Below are 14,848 nucleotides of genomic sequence, written 5' to 3'. Positions count from 1 at the left end.
TAATTTATATTAAGTCCATCAGGATCAAGTTTGAGCTAAGCTGAACATAGCATTACTGTTCACACTGTTTTTGATGGATTAGAAGCAATAGAGCTAAATCTTTCCAGTCCCTTGTGAGTCTCTTGCAGTTTCACTGACAGAAAGATGATCAGGTTGTTTTAACTACATTTATCAAAACAGCCTGCAGGCACAGGCACACTTTCATCAATGTGACTATGTCCACTTATTACCCAAATGGACTTTAAGCTGGAATAATCATGCTTCAAAGTGGGCTGCTCTGGTTTAATTTAGCCTAATTTGTTTTGATTTAGTTGGGCAACACTGGTTGGGTAGACACGACCTAAGAGAACACCCTGCAGTGGGTAGGTACGGCTGTTACACAGGTCCTGCCAGGAATCCTCCCTGCAGAAATCCCGTGGCTGGTGTCCATGATAGCTCTCACTTTCTGGTTCCCAGGGCCTTGTGCTCCTTGATGCTTGCTGGGCATGTCACAGGGACAGAGCACACCCAGTGTCACTCAAACACCCCTGTGGCAGGGAAGATAGCTGGGGAGAAGGGGGTGAGGGGAGACTGCCACACTTAAAATCTGCTCCCAAATCACACCAGGGACACCGGTGGTATGTGGCCCCTGGGGCCACCCAGGAACCTCCATGTCCCTGTGTCACCTGGACCTAAGGCATGCTCGTACTCTGGGGACTCCAGCCTTTGGAACATGTCTGGAGAAAGCTGAAAGCAGGTGCCTTACTGTCACCAGTACTTAGAGACTCACCAGCAATCAGCCTGGGAGCTTGCTGGCAGCTGCTGGGAGGTGGGTACTGGTGATTAAACCTCATGCTTTGGAAGGGCAACTCAGGTCTGGCTTTGCCCAGCGGGAAACTGAATCTGCATCGCAGTGAGATGCTGCAGGTGTCAGCCCTACCAGAAGAGTGGGCTGGGCTACCCACAGGAACCACCTCAAGCACCACCTCCAGCTGTGCTGTGCCTGGAGAAGGAGATGTGACGGTGCAGAGGGCTGAGCTTTCACTGGGCTTTAGCTGTTGGCAAAAGCCACAGACACGATAATGTGTGGGGCAGTGTGCTTCTCTTCTCTCAGAAACATCCATGTATACAGCCTCATTTATTTCAGCCAAATGGAAAAAATGGTCACACACCTGGAAATACTTTACCCACACAAACTGGAGGTGAAGGCTCTTCATCAAAAGAAAGAATATGGAAAATTACATGGAGGCATCTTTAAATGCATGGATTTTATTTTAGTGGCCTTTTCTTTCTCTGCTACCTAATATCCCCCTCCTCCCATAAGACATCTCAGGACTTGTCAGATTGATCTTCTTCATTTTGTGCTGGGCAACTCTTGGTCCTTCAGGTCTTTTCTGCTGACCGAAATCTCAGTGCTGACAAATCTTTTAGCAGAGGAAGTTTTTCTCCCAGGTGTTTCTCAACCACATGAATTATGGTAAGGTGCACAGGACAAACAACACAAAAACCACTGAGCTTAACAGAACTTGGCTGTTTCACAGCTGACAAAGTCTTACTGCCAGAATATCCAGTGACATTATCTCACTAGTTCTCCCTGTCTCCAGAGTATTCCAGGGGAAAGAAAATGAATAGGCATGCACTGAACAAAAGCACTCCAACCCAATCTGTTTTTCTTTGGCAGGTCACTTTTCATCTCCTCCAGTGGTGGAAATTCCTTTTCTTTTCTTGTTTTTATTTTCAGTTTTGTTCTTGCCATATTTCTTTTACATTTTTATTCCTTCACCGTGTTCTGTTTTGTTTGTGCTGTTGACAGCAGGAGAGATTTAAAAATGCCCAGTCTTTGAAACAAGTCATCTCCAGATGAAATTGTTCCTAAGGGCTCCTAGCAGCTGCAGGGACAAGGGGCATAAATGCAGATTTAATACCAGTGGCTGAAGGTAATTGTAAATAAAAGTACTATCTGTGAAAAGTATTTGACGGGTTTCCAGGGAAAGGATATTTCAAAGAAGCTGTGTGCCCTGGAAACATGGCTGGCAGCCTGTGGAGAGCTGTAAGTGTGGGGGGCAAGACCTTTCTCCATGCCATAGGACTGGCTCATCCCAACTTGACCAGGAATGCCCAAGATGAGGAGTAGCAGAGATTCTGGCAGTTTTCCTGGGGAGAAGAGGTCAGTGAGGCTGGCAGGTGATTATGGTATTAACAGTCCAGCCACTGGTGACAAAGAAACTCTGGACACCACAAGGGGGGTTTTCAACAGGCCACCTGGGCTGGGAGTCACATACAGCACCTGTGAGTGAACGCTGGGAGGAATGAGCACAGGAATTGTCCTACCTTACCTATCCTGCTCTCACACATTTTCCCTGTCTATTCCCTACCGGCCACCCTTTAGGATAGGATGGCCTGGGTGTCAGGAGTCAGACCAGACCTGAGCTCTGAGCCTGCTCAGAGAGGAAAGAGGCCAGCCAGCTTGGCCCCCACTGCAGGTTGGCAGGATTGCTGAGGTTGCAGAGGAGGAGGCCATGCCTTAGACTGGGCTCAAAAAAGCAGTGCCTGCCAGCCCTGCTGTGCTGGCCAGCTTTGCTTCTCTTTGGAGGTGGTGGACGTGGTGGGTTAGTCAGAGCCAGGCAGCCTCATATCTCATAACAGCTCTTTTCAGTGAGTGCAGCCCTATTCCTCTTTGCAAATTATCCCTGAGTGATTATACTTCTGCTTATTTTGCAATGATTGTGTTAATGATTTCTGCAAATGGATTTTAAACTAAGAGATGTCTAGCCTGATTATTTGGCTGCTTTCACCACTGTCATCACATCCAGTAGCTGTTATTCAGAAAACACTCTTTGCACTTGTGTTTACTCACACAGATTATCTGGTGGGGTTGGGCTCTTTTGCTGGAAATTTCCCAAACCACCAAAAGCTTTGGAGGTGGCAGCCCAAATGCTTTGAATGCAAATACTGAAGCCAGCGAGTATTTGTCTATCAGCCAAGCTCTCATTTTCTGAGAACACACTGGTGAATCAAAATTTAGTCTCATGAACGTTCATGGAAAACAACCAAGAGAGCAGCTCCAAATCCCATCTTTTCCAATGAATTCTGCTTCTCTTCGAAGGCATGTTCCCAAATTCATTTGGGCTTACCAGTCCATGTCTAGTTCTTGCCAAGTATGAAATATCTATGTACTCTCTCCTTTTCTTCGTCCTACTTCCCTTTTTTCTGGAAAAGCAGGCATTGCTCAGACTGATGGTAAGAGGCCTTTCTCTCCAGCACCTTTGATACTCACAGCCTGCTTCTGCCTCTAACTACCACAACAAATGTGATACGAAAACACTTGTGGCTTTCAAATTCAGTTCTTATCCCTTCAGTGGAAATGGTCACTTTCTGGCCTGTTTTCTTTCCAGACCAGAAGTGCATGAGGTGGGGAGATGGTTTGCTGTGCTTCCAGTGAAAGGAGTCTGCCTATGGCACGTGGTGTTTCCAGCGGACCCACTGCAGTTCTCAGGTGTTCCTCAGCCAGGACTCTATGGAGAGCTGTGAAAACACATTTAACAGGCTGCTTCCCTCAGGCCTGAGATCTCCACCTGCCCTGCAAGCAAATTGCTAATGTCTCTCTCTGTCTTTTTATTTTAGGAGGTGTCACATCAGCAATTGGGCTTGAGGAGAGATTGAAGACTGAGAGAGAACAGTGATGGATGGGCCAATGCCAGACTCAGAAAAGGGTGAGCTACGATATCTTGATAGCTGAAGTTCCACTCTTTTTGACAAAAGGAGGCCAGGGGCTTTGCTGCTGGCTCCCCTCTGAAACTACCTGCAGGTACCTCCTTTAATTTGGTTGGTTTGGCCAAAGCAAATCTGACCCAGTAACACAACATTACCTTCAAAAAGCCCTCACCTGGCTTGGGCTCCGTGGCAACTGCAAAGCAAGCTCGGCAGACAAGGGAGAGCTGATCCTCCTACAGGCTCCAGCACATCCAGGGCAGTGTCTGCACAATTCCCAGGAGACAGGGAAGTGTGCCTCTGCCAGCTCTGCTTTCACCAAGACTTGCATCACAGGATCATAGAATGGTTTGGGCTGGAAAGGACCTTAAAGATCTTCTAGCTCCAACCCTACTGCCACAAGAAAAGCTCTCCAAGACACTGTGAGCCTTAGTTCATCAGGCAGGGATTTGATCTTGCTCCTGCAGGACTCAGCTGGCAGCAATTCCAGCGGTGCTGCATGGCGTGGTGGGTGATAATGATTTCCCTGCTGTGCACTGCATGCTCCCTGTGCTTGCAGGCCTGGGCAGTGCAGGCTGTGCTCAATTGCAGAGATACAGGATGGGTTTCCTAGGGAGCAAAGGCAGCACATTTTCACTGGCTGATTTTTTATCCCAGCTAAGAGCCTAAAGGAAAGATTCCTGAGACAGATGTAGTTTACTTCTCTTTTAACTTCATTAACTGCTAAATACGAGGTACTCAAACTCCCAGAGTGGTGTGGAGGACACAGACTCCCTGAGAGGGATGAGGGTGCTCTGTCAGACCCATAGCTTTCTTCCAGAAGGGATTGCCACTCACTGCATTTGCTTCAGCTCTGAGAGGATGCCTTTTTGTCAGGATGCCTCCAGCCTGTGTGCTGGAGAGCCACTCAGCTCTCAAAGCCCCCTGGGTTTACCCAGTAGAAATAATGTTCTTTCTCCATTTTCCTTCTTTCCAGCCTCTCTGGCACCACTGTCTTTCTCCATTAATGGCCAAAAAAGCCTGATGGGGGTCTTACTGCCTCCTCCAATCTCCTCTAGTGACCACTTAGTCTGAAATGTGATCTTTAAACACAGCCTGTTGGCAGGATAATAGCACAGATGTAGGTGGTACCACAAGCAGCAACCTCAACAAAGCTCTGAGGCAGCTGTTTTCCCTCCCATCTGTATGGGGCAAGGGCTTTGGCTCATGAGCTGTGTCAGGGTTAGCTGTGGTGGTAAGGTTACAGTGTGATTGCCTGCTCTAAGACACAGGGGAACCTTTAAAGAAGGTGAGTTTTGATAGCAAGGAATAAAAATGTGGTGTTACCTTGGTACCCTCAGCGCACCTGAGCCTCCACGCAGCTGGTGCAATGTCATGAATGGGGTGAAGCCAGCCCTTGCTTGTGTGTGGGGGCAGGAGGGGAGTCAGGGCACTGTGTTGTCTCCTCAGCAGTGAAAGCCACTAAATGTACTTTTGTCACTATTTTGAGCACCCCTAGCTCTGCTTTAACATAAAGAGAGGAGCTGGTGAAGTGCTAAGGTGTCATCTCTGGGGAGAACTTTGTTTTAACTCACTTGGGCTCCTTCCCCTGCCTCTCTGTCAATGCTGCCTCTAACGAGGTGATGCTCACGGCGTCGGCAGCTCCCCCATGCTGCTTTTGAGAGCGACTTCTCTCTAATCCCAGTGGATGGAAATTATCTTGGGCCCCAGAAAGGAAAAGGAAAGAGAAATAAAGGTTACGCACAAACTGTTTTAGAGCCAATGACAAGATTTACACACTAAGCAACTGCTTATTCACATGTGGCTCCTTTCCTTGGCTGATGGTTGGTACCTGCCACTTCAAAAAGAAGTATCCGCTTTCCTGTGGCTGCCCCCTCCACCCCATAAGTCTGACCCAGAGCCAGTAATGCACTTGATCCTTGCAGGAACTAACAAATCCTTGCAGGAACTGCTGCAGCAATATGGGTTCAACCAACCCCTCACAGCCCACTTGCCTGTTGTCTCCCCCTTCTTTGGCATCAGGCCCTTTCGCTTTGTCCTCCCTCGTGCCCATGCCCTTGGAGCCTCTTCTCTCCCAGCAAACGTGATTTTCCAGGGGCTGTGGGACCCCCCCGCCCCACACCCACGACATGCAGGGTGTTGATTTGACTGGACATGAGCTCAAAGCTCATTAAGGACTTGTCGATACTGCAATGAGAAGCAGTGTGGGGTGAGGCAGGGAGAGAAGGGCCCTGTTGCAGGAGGGGCTCACAGCTCCCCTCTGCCTGTGGGAGCAGGTCTGTATGTACATCCCTGGGCTGGTGTGTCCGTGAGCAGCTCTGTGCGCCCCAAGGACCCGCCACCGGCTGGCACTGTGAGGCAGGTGAGTCCACTGGGACTGCAGTGTGTGGTCTGGGGTGTGAGCACTGGGGGCAGAGAAGGGAATGTCGAAGCAGTGGTGGCAAAGAGCCACCTGCCTGCACGAGCATCCCTGGGCAAGAGCAGTGCAGGTGCTGAGCTCTCCTCATCCATGCTGCGTTGGATGTGGGGCTGAGTGGCGCAGCACCCTGAGGACAAGGCAGGATGCAGGATTGTTTTTGTCTTCCAAAAGGTGATGGAGAGCTGAGCAAACAAGGACAGCCCTGCCTGGTGCTCAGTTGGAGCAGCGTGAAGCAGAGCAGGTTTAGCACAGCTTTACCCACAGCTGCACCACCGCAATGCCTAAATGTCTTCTGTTGGTTGCCATTGCCATGGCAATGTCCTCTTGGTCAAGAAAGACACCGGTTGCTGGGACAGCAGCAACTTTCCCTCTATCACTCCCATGCAGAGCTAACTGGATTCCCCTTGATGTTAACAGGCAGGTGCAGCAACCAGCTTCCAAAACCTGCTCACTGAGCAAATCCTGGGCTGGAGAGGGTGGAAAAGAGGGGCATGAACCATCTCTCCCCCATGCTGCAGTGGGGGTGGCTGGGAAGGATCTGCAGGCACTGCTCCCTGCCCTGCTGCGTGAGCAACCTCCTGCTTCCATCCAGGGAGCTGGCACTACCAGGCAGAGCAAGAGGGGAGATGACTGTCCCAGAGCAGACCCGCAAATGGTACTGGGGTCCCAAATACTGGAAAGCTTCTCACAGTGCCTATGGGCTGGGGAAAAGTGTAGTGAGTGCAAATGATGGCTCAGTAAAGAGGCTGTCTCAGCACTTATGTGAAAACCTGGGGCAAGCTTCCCTGGGGAGGGTCTGCAGTGAGTAGGGCTCAGGGAGTGGGTTAGGTGATACCCACAGAAGAGGCATAGGCTCAGCTGCCCCTCCCTGGAGCTGGGATAGCCCTCCCTAGCCTTATATGTTTCAGCCCCAAGGATCAACTTGACACACAGTGTTCCAGGTTCTTGGTGCCCCTTCACAAAGGTCTTGCAAGCTCTGGTGGTCTGTGGCAGTGAACTCAGCTTCCTCACCTGTACAGCTGCTGGGATGTTTCTGGAGTCTGTGTCTGTGCCCTTCCTTCCTAACTATCTGCAAGAGACTCAGACCCTAAAGGAGGTGACTCTCTCCTTTGGTGAAGCCTTCCCCATCCCTTCTCTGTCTCCCCAGCACTGGAGACCTGGACAAACTCACCCATCCCCTTCCTCCCTCCCCTCCTACCATCTCCCTGCTCTCTATCTCCCATGAGTGCTTCTTGGAGCTGCAGTCTGGATACCAAAGCTCCTCAATTTGCTGGTGACCTTGCTGTGATTCTGCCAGCACCTGGTAGAGACCTCCAGCACATTTCCAAGAAAAGCTCTGCAACAGTTCGGGATTTTGTTGTGTGGAGAACAAAAATGCAGCTGGAAATGCATTTTCCTCTGAAGGAACAAGCAACTAATGTCATTATACTGCGGGCGGACATGCCCATGACACTGAGTTGTGTTTGCTGGGGATAGAGCAAGGGGGTGTTTTGTCTGGCCCCTGTGGAGATGCTCATATGGTAAAGGCTGTTCCTGGTGCCAGAGGGCCAGGGCCTGCACCCTGGTATGGGCTGTGTGGGATGTGACTCAAGTCTTCAGCCAAGGCAACAGGGACAACCTTTCCTTCTTCTGCCTTATCTCCTGATCACAAGTCCTGGGGGAAGAGCTGCTCCTTCTGCACTGCTCTATCGAGCTTAGCACAAGAAGTGAGGATAGGAGATAATAATGCCCAGCTAGTTGCGGGTTGATCCTGGACAGCAGGGAATGGTGCTCTGGGTAATGAGCATGCTTTCCAAGCTCTTTTGAGGAAAACCTCAGCCAAGGGGCTGCAGGCTACCAATGCTCTTGCAAGATTCCTGCAGAGGCAGCTGGCTCTGCTGTTCTCTATTTTCCACCCCAAAAAAAGCATATTAACAAAGGGAGCTGTGTGGCAGCCTGAGGGCTCTGGAACATGATTATCTCTCTGGGTTCGTGGAGAAGGAGAACAAAGAGTTTGGCATCTGAGAATGAACACAGATTTTCTCTTCAGCTTGGCCGTGCTGCAGCAGGAAAACAATGTTGTGCTGTGCTTGGTGAGGCTCTAGTCTTTTTTTGGAGCTGGATACGTGTGCCAGAATGGTGACAGGAACATTCAGAGGCGCTGTGTTCTGAATGAGGTGCTGGGTAGCTGCTGTGACCCTGCGCAGAAGGAGCAGGGGGAAAGTCTGTGATTCTCTCATCCTTCTCCCATCTACCTTCCTCTTTGTGCTTTCATCTGAATGCAGCAGCAGAGATTTGTTGAGGCAGTGTAGGGTTTTTACCTGCTCATCTTACTCCAAGGGCAGCAGGTGCTGGCTGGTGTGGAGCAGGCTGAACTTGTCTGTGCCCTGTGGATGGGTCATTTCCTAATCTGAGCTTCCCAGCCCCAGGAGACAGCCAGTCCTTTGCTCCTCTGCTACACAAGGTAGCTCCCTGGCAATGCTGGACAGCTCAGAGCAGATGCTGGATCATTCCCATGCTTGTTTCTGCTCTTTCCTTCACAGTTTTTATTCCTTATTCATTTTTATCATTTTTAAATTATGGGAACAAAGTCCAAGGTGACTTTCTCAAGTGCATATCATCACTTTCCTTTGTAACACAAATTTTGCCCAATGTGTTCAGTTCAATGACTTCATTTAAAAAAAAAAAAAAAAGGAGCAAAAACTAAAAAAAAAACAAAACAAAACAACCCAACAAAACCAAAAAAAACCGCACCAAAGCATACCAAGACAAATACAGCAAATAACCACTGACATCACTAGCAACATCTCTGGAGCTGCATCAAATCCAGCTTTATGTGTATGAAGTTACGATTTCTTCGCCCTCATGCACTGCACAGCCATGGCTTTTGCACAGCACTGGTGAGTCCTGGCAAGACAGGGCAGTTTACCCCTGGGAAGGCCAAAGTCTCCCCCAGGATGTTGCTTCACATCAGGATTTAAGCTAAAATCTTGGTTCAGAGGCATAGTTTTGGTGAGGTAGTGGCCAGTGAGCAGCAATTCAGGCTGCACTGACTGAGCTGTGACAGTGCAGCCTGTCTGGGGAAAAGAGAGAAGGGGCCAGTGTGGATGGCTGTCCACATCCTGGTGGCAGTGCCTGGACATCACGCTGGGCTGTCACGAACAGGCACAGGAGCTATGAAGCAAGTGAGAAATTCCATCTGAAGCTGCCCTCTCTGTGCCCATTCTAGGCACTTCTGCCACACTGATGTTCTCATTGAAGGCACTGGGAAGGTTTTTCCGTTAGCCTCCCTGGAAAAGCAGGTCACCCCACCACCCCTCTTCTGGAGCAACACTAACCTGAAGCTCTTCTCTCCCTCCATTCTCTGCTTCTCGAGGAACTTCTTTGAGAGCTGTGCTCTTTTTTCAAGCATGGGTCAAACTTGCCAGTTAACTCAAAAAGTAACTGTGGTTGGGATCAGACAGATGGGTCTTTGCAGAATAAAGCTGGGCTAAAAATGTCCATGTTGCTTCAGGCAGAGCAAAAGAATAACACAGCAAAACCACATAAACTACCAACATCATGAAACTGGCATCCCAGCGTGACAGGTTGCACTATATAAGAAAAGGAAAAGGCTGTTAAATTTAATCAGCACATTTAAAATAAGCAGAAATCGGCCTTTAATCTTTTTAACGCGGTACTTTCACTGAGGAGGATGCAGACAGGGATGCCTTTAAGCAACTTGTCTGTCTTTCCCAATCTGGGAACGTGCAGTCTGCTCAGACGAGGCCATGAGGGAGTGGGATATGGCCTGGCCTTGATCCTCACGCTGCTGTGGTGGCTCAGACTGGGTCAGGACAGTCTCTTGGGGCCCAAAAAGAGTCCTGCCCTCTCTCTGCTTCCCGGGGAAGCTTCTCAGGGACCAGGATGAGTTTTAAGTGATAACATTAAAATGATTCAGATGCTGCATCATTTGCATCTTCCAAAAAAGGCACAACCCCCTGCTCTCCTTAGGGACAGTGTAAGGTGGCCACAGACACCAAGGGGACAGCAGCAGTGGTGGGTGAAGCACAGCCTGCGGCCAGGAGCAGGACCTGATCCCGCTTTCCCCCATGGGGTGAGGAGCCAGAGGAAATTCAAATGGGCACCTGGAGATGGGGAGGTTGTTGCCATAGCTGGCCCCATTCCTCCTGCATGTATAACACAAAAATGAAGGTGCCCCTTGGCAAAGCGATTGCATGGCAGTCCCGGCAGCTCCAAAAACTTTTTTGGGCTGTGAGGTACTGCCATAGCCCTCCTGGGATCATGGCTGGGGGCTGCAAGATGTGTCCTGGCCTCATGTGAAAGTCCTATTTATTTGATGGTTTATGAAATGTGGCTCATGCCCCGATTGCCCTTTCTCATCTGGATAAGGTTGTGGCATCGTGCCAACCTCACCTGCCACATTATTAAGAGTGACATGGGCTGCTGGAGGATGAGGCACATTTGAGGCAGCTGCAGGTCAGAGCTGGGCATCAGCAACCCAGATCTTATGCAAGAGGGAGGAAAAGGGGGTGGAGCTGCAGGCCACCCAGCAGCTCCATCGCCCAGGAGAGCTGATTTACTTTTCTTTTACACCCTCTGTGAGTGCTGACTTCTCCAACCAAGCAATCACCTGTCTTCAGGGGAAGGGAGATGAAAGGTTGGGTGACTGCAGGGGCACCTCTTGGGCAGCACACAGCAAGGGCTGTGAGCCAGCTGGACAGGACAGCAATGCTCCAGCCCTGAGTGGGCTCCATGTGGGGCCAGCACTACCAGAATCCTCAGGCTCCCACAGAGAGCTTTTGCCCAGACCCTCCAGCTTCCACGGGTGCGGGAAGCTCCAGCATCGGCTGCTGCTGCAGTGAGCAGAAAATCGACCGAGAGTCTGCTGTGCCCTGATCAGCCGGTCACAGCTCTAAACAAGACACACGAACCTTGGGGCTACTTGGCTGTCATTAAAATGGTGTGGATGGAAGGAAAAGTCTAATTGACTGAACAACAGCCTGCACTCTGTAATTAAACTAATTGTGGCTCTACCTGCATGGGTCAGAAGCGATTTGTGTGGCTGTTAAATCACCGGCAAATAAGAGGTGGGGACGTGTGTGAAAGTATTTCTTACATATGTTTTCATAGGTCATCTTGCTGATTCCTTTTGGGCAATTTTATGCCTTTGTAATTTTTGCTTTCTGTCAAATTTGAGGAGATTGTTAATATTTCATGCTGAAGCAGGGGAAACTAAAAAGTTCACTGTTGTTAGCAATGGTGTTTCGGGCAGCAGAGTTTCAAGTGGCAGCAATGCTTTCTCAGTGCTGTTTTCTTATTTGAAGCGAAATCCCTCAAAAAAAGAAGAAGGTCTGTTTGCCAGACTGCACTTCAGCCTGGCTCTGCACCCACTGGGGCCAGGCAATTGTCTTTATTGACTTGAGCAGCAGAAGACCAGGCCTTCGGCACAGCTTGGTGAAACACAGGTAACTCCTCTACTGCCAGGGATTTATGGCATTAGCTTTCATTGATTGCTTGGAAAGTTCTGGCTTCAGAATATGGTGCATTTGGAAGAAGCTGAATGAGAGACCAGCTATAGTGTCATGTTGCAACTCTTTGACCTTGTCTTCAAGTCCTTGCAAAGCAGAGCCCACCTCCAGCTTGTAGCTCTGCTCTTATTGATTATCCTTTTGAGTCCTTCAGGCATTTTGCTGCGCCCAAAGCGCCGTGTGCTTTTCAGAACAAATAATCTGACATGACAGAGAGCTGCTGAACCGACTCTGCTCTCTCTGGGCTGTCAGCACAGGACAGAGCCCTGCGCTCATGCTGGAGGAGACCCATGTGGATAAGTTTGGACGGGCTGACATTTCATCCCAGTAGGACCACTTGTTCCAGCACGTGAGCAACACAGGAGTCAAACACTTGGCCTGGACTGACAGACACTTGTGGTTTTGCTGGTCAGGGCTATGTGTCTGGGGAAGGACATGGCACAGCCGGGCTGTGGGACATGCATGAGCCCTTCTGCCCTAATCATCCATCACTGTAGAGAGACGGGATTGTAGGTGGGCTGAATCCTCAGTGGGATCATCTTGCTTGTTTTTCTGTTTCTTGACTGTGGAGAAACCTCCATGAATCTGGCTTGTCCTTTCTGAGCTGGAGATGAAGGACCTCACTTTTCAGGTAAGAAGAAATAGCCAGTGTGGTCTGCTGCTCCTTAATCATCTTACCCCAGGTATATGAAATATGAGGTGTGACCATCCAGCTGCAGTATCACTCCAGAACTGTGGCAACAGGAACAGGGAAAAGAGCACAGGGAGAGCAGGATATATAAATACTTTTTAAAGACAGCAGCTTACCTACTGTTTTTTGTCTACAGAAAAAAAGAAGTGAGTCCAAATGGCTTCTGCTGAGTCCAATTTGTTATGTCTCCAGGTATAGCTAATTATCCTGACTTAGCCCAGCTCTGACTTCTTCCTAAGGGTTTTGGTGCTATTTCTTCTATTTTGATTTATAAATTGTCTTTATCTTAGTTTCCTTCTACATGTTCTGTATAATCTTTTTCTCCCTGCCTCGGTGAGGAGCCAGGAGCTGGTGTGACAGTGCTATCACAAGGTGTAGGATGGAAATGGGATCTGTCAACCAAAACCTTTGCTCTGAGTGTCTTGCAATGGTCTCTTCTGGCATCTGCCTCATGGGCTATGTGAAATGGTCTCTTCTCCCCAGAAACCATTTTCATGATGCCACTTACTGCTGGGCTTACTGCAACCGTCCTTGGGCTAGAGGAGTTGTGAGGCTCGGTGTGGGCTCCATAGCTCAGAGGGTTTGGTTACACGCTTCATCCCACAGCAAAGGGACTTCTGGCTTCTCCACTGACTTATCAGAAAGAATTACAGTTATTTCCTGGTTCAGCCATTCCCTTCGCAGTTGATAGAGTTTTTCTAACCTCAGTGATGAATTCTGTGGGGAAACAAAATTCACCTGCTGTAACTATGGGATGCCTACTGTAGTATGCAGGAGTCAATACTGCCATTGAGCCAGGACTTGGGAGAGCATGTCCGTCTAGGACACTTTAGAAACACCAGTTCACGAGTCCCCCAAGCATCCATGGGACAAATAGGTATTCTTTGGCTAGGAGACTAGACTGCCAATAGTAAGAAGCTCAAGCAAGGTCAGCTTTAACTGCTAGAGCATGACACCTCTTTACAGCATTGATTCATTTCCTGATATACCCATTTTGTTTTTCTTTTTGTTTGTTTGTTTGTTTTCCAGTGTTTGCATCTATGAATGTTTTTGTCAACAGATGTCTGGGAGATTGTAGCACTGATCACCCTCAGGGCCCCTGGTGAGGATTAAATTTGTCTCTGCAAAATGGGCTGAGAAGTGGGTGAGAGCAAACCCCATGCCAGTCCTGTATTCTGTACTGGCTGAGGGCAGATGCCGAGGGGAGAGAATAAAACCAGGAAAAGCAGGGAGTGTTATTTCCTTGGAAGAATCCCTCAACCTTCAACAACTTCCAGCTCAGGGTTTTGCAGAATTGCAGTAGTAGCTCCTGGTGCGTTTTCCTTCCATTATTTACCTCCTTAATTTCCTTTTCTGAAGTCATAAGCTCTTGGCATCCAGCATGTCCTGCAGTGGGGAGTCTTGCTCCATAGCTGCACATTTTCTGGAATATCACCTCTTGCTCTTTTTGAACCTACCACCTGCCAGTCACGGTTTAATCCCGTGCAGTTCTTGCGTCAGAACTGGTGAATGCTTGTATTCTATGACACTGACACATTTATAGGCCCCTGCCAGCTACCTCTTCCACAGAACAATGTATCCTGTTTTATTTATACTCTCTTCACTTGGAAGTTGCTCCACACTTTTAAGCAGCCTTTTGGCTCTCTTCCATGCCTTTTTCTGACTTTTCAGGAAGGGAGAACTGCACTTATTTTTCAAGACACGAGTGCAATATTGTTTTAGAGACAGGTGTAGTAACATAGCCTGTTCTTGCTCACTTTCCAAATTGTTTTAGTGTGATGGTTATATACTTCTTAGGGCCTAAAATCAATGCAGGTATTAATTAATTTTTTTTGTCAGACTCATCCAATTAATCGTCAGGACTTTGGAGTCCTGGCTGAGTGGGATTTCAGTGGTTCACAGGCTGGCTCTAGGCACTAGTGAGCACCAGCTGAATACACATGCAACGTGGTGCCCAGGGAGGAGCAGAGCAGAGCAGCGATTCCCTTGCCAGATGTTGCAGGTGCAGAGCTGTGAACACGGCTGTGTTGCTGCCGTGGTGAGGGATTAAGGCATGGGATTGCCAAGTGAAGCACATCCATTGTGGAGGTGCCACTGCAAAGCTGTGCCTGGCTGGCTGGGCCACAGAAACTCTCAGATGGCTCTGTGGCTGCTGCACTCAGTTTGGGACCCCAGACCTGGGAGCTGTGGCACCTTCATCGTGCCCCCCTCCACTGTCACTCAGATGGGACAGATATGTTTCTCTGCCTGAACTGCTCTGTGGTGGGTCACCTACAACCTGTGGTTTTGCTGCATGCCTACTGGTCCCAGAGCTCTTCCTGCAGAGCCCTGGGATGAGAAGCAGGTAAGATGAGAGTTGAGGGATTTGTTACGTACTGGTAACAACCAAGTCTGACACATCACATTGACACAGGACACCTTCCTTCTCTCCTTTCTCACCAGGAGCTTTGCCCAGTGCTTCCCATCTTGTCTTCACGTGGCCAGGGCAGAAACTGCCTTTCCTGCTCCTCCAGCCCCTCAGCAAGAGTGGACATACTT

General features: G+C 49.2%; 1 protein-coding gene across 2 annotated transcripts in view; it reads left to right on the top strand.

Annotated features, from left to right (window-relative positions):
- Positions 1–14,837, top strand: part of LOC125324325 (sodium- and chloride-dependent betaine transporter-like) — a 65,545-nt gene extending 50,708 nt beyond the window's left edge. The window contains exons 17-18 of one of the 2 annotated variants that reach the window (XR_007202930.1): positions 3,604–3,692; positions 14,753–14,837. The gene's annotated coding sequence lies outside the window, so the exon portion shown is untranslated. Of the gene's footprint in view, positions 1–3,603; positions 3,693–13,339; positions 13,414–14,752 lie in introns of those variants that run through there. The other variant, XR_007202929.1, reaches the window with a different exon arrangement.
- Positions 14,838–14,848: the final 11 nt, after the last annotated feature.

Source organism: Corvus hawaiiensis, chromosome 4, assembly GCF_020740725.1.
Source record: "Corvus hawaiiensis isolate bCorHaw1 chromosome 4, bCorHaw1.pri.cur, whole genome shotgun sequence".
In the NCBI taxonomy this organism is placed as follows: Eukaryota; Metazoa; Chordata; class Aves; order Passeriformes; family Corvidae; genus Corvus; species Corvus hawaiiensis.
Note: the sequence above shows the minus strand (reverse complement) of the source record. Positions and strands in the feature narration are given on the sequence as shown.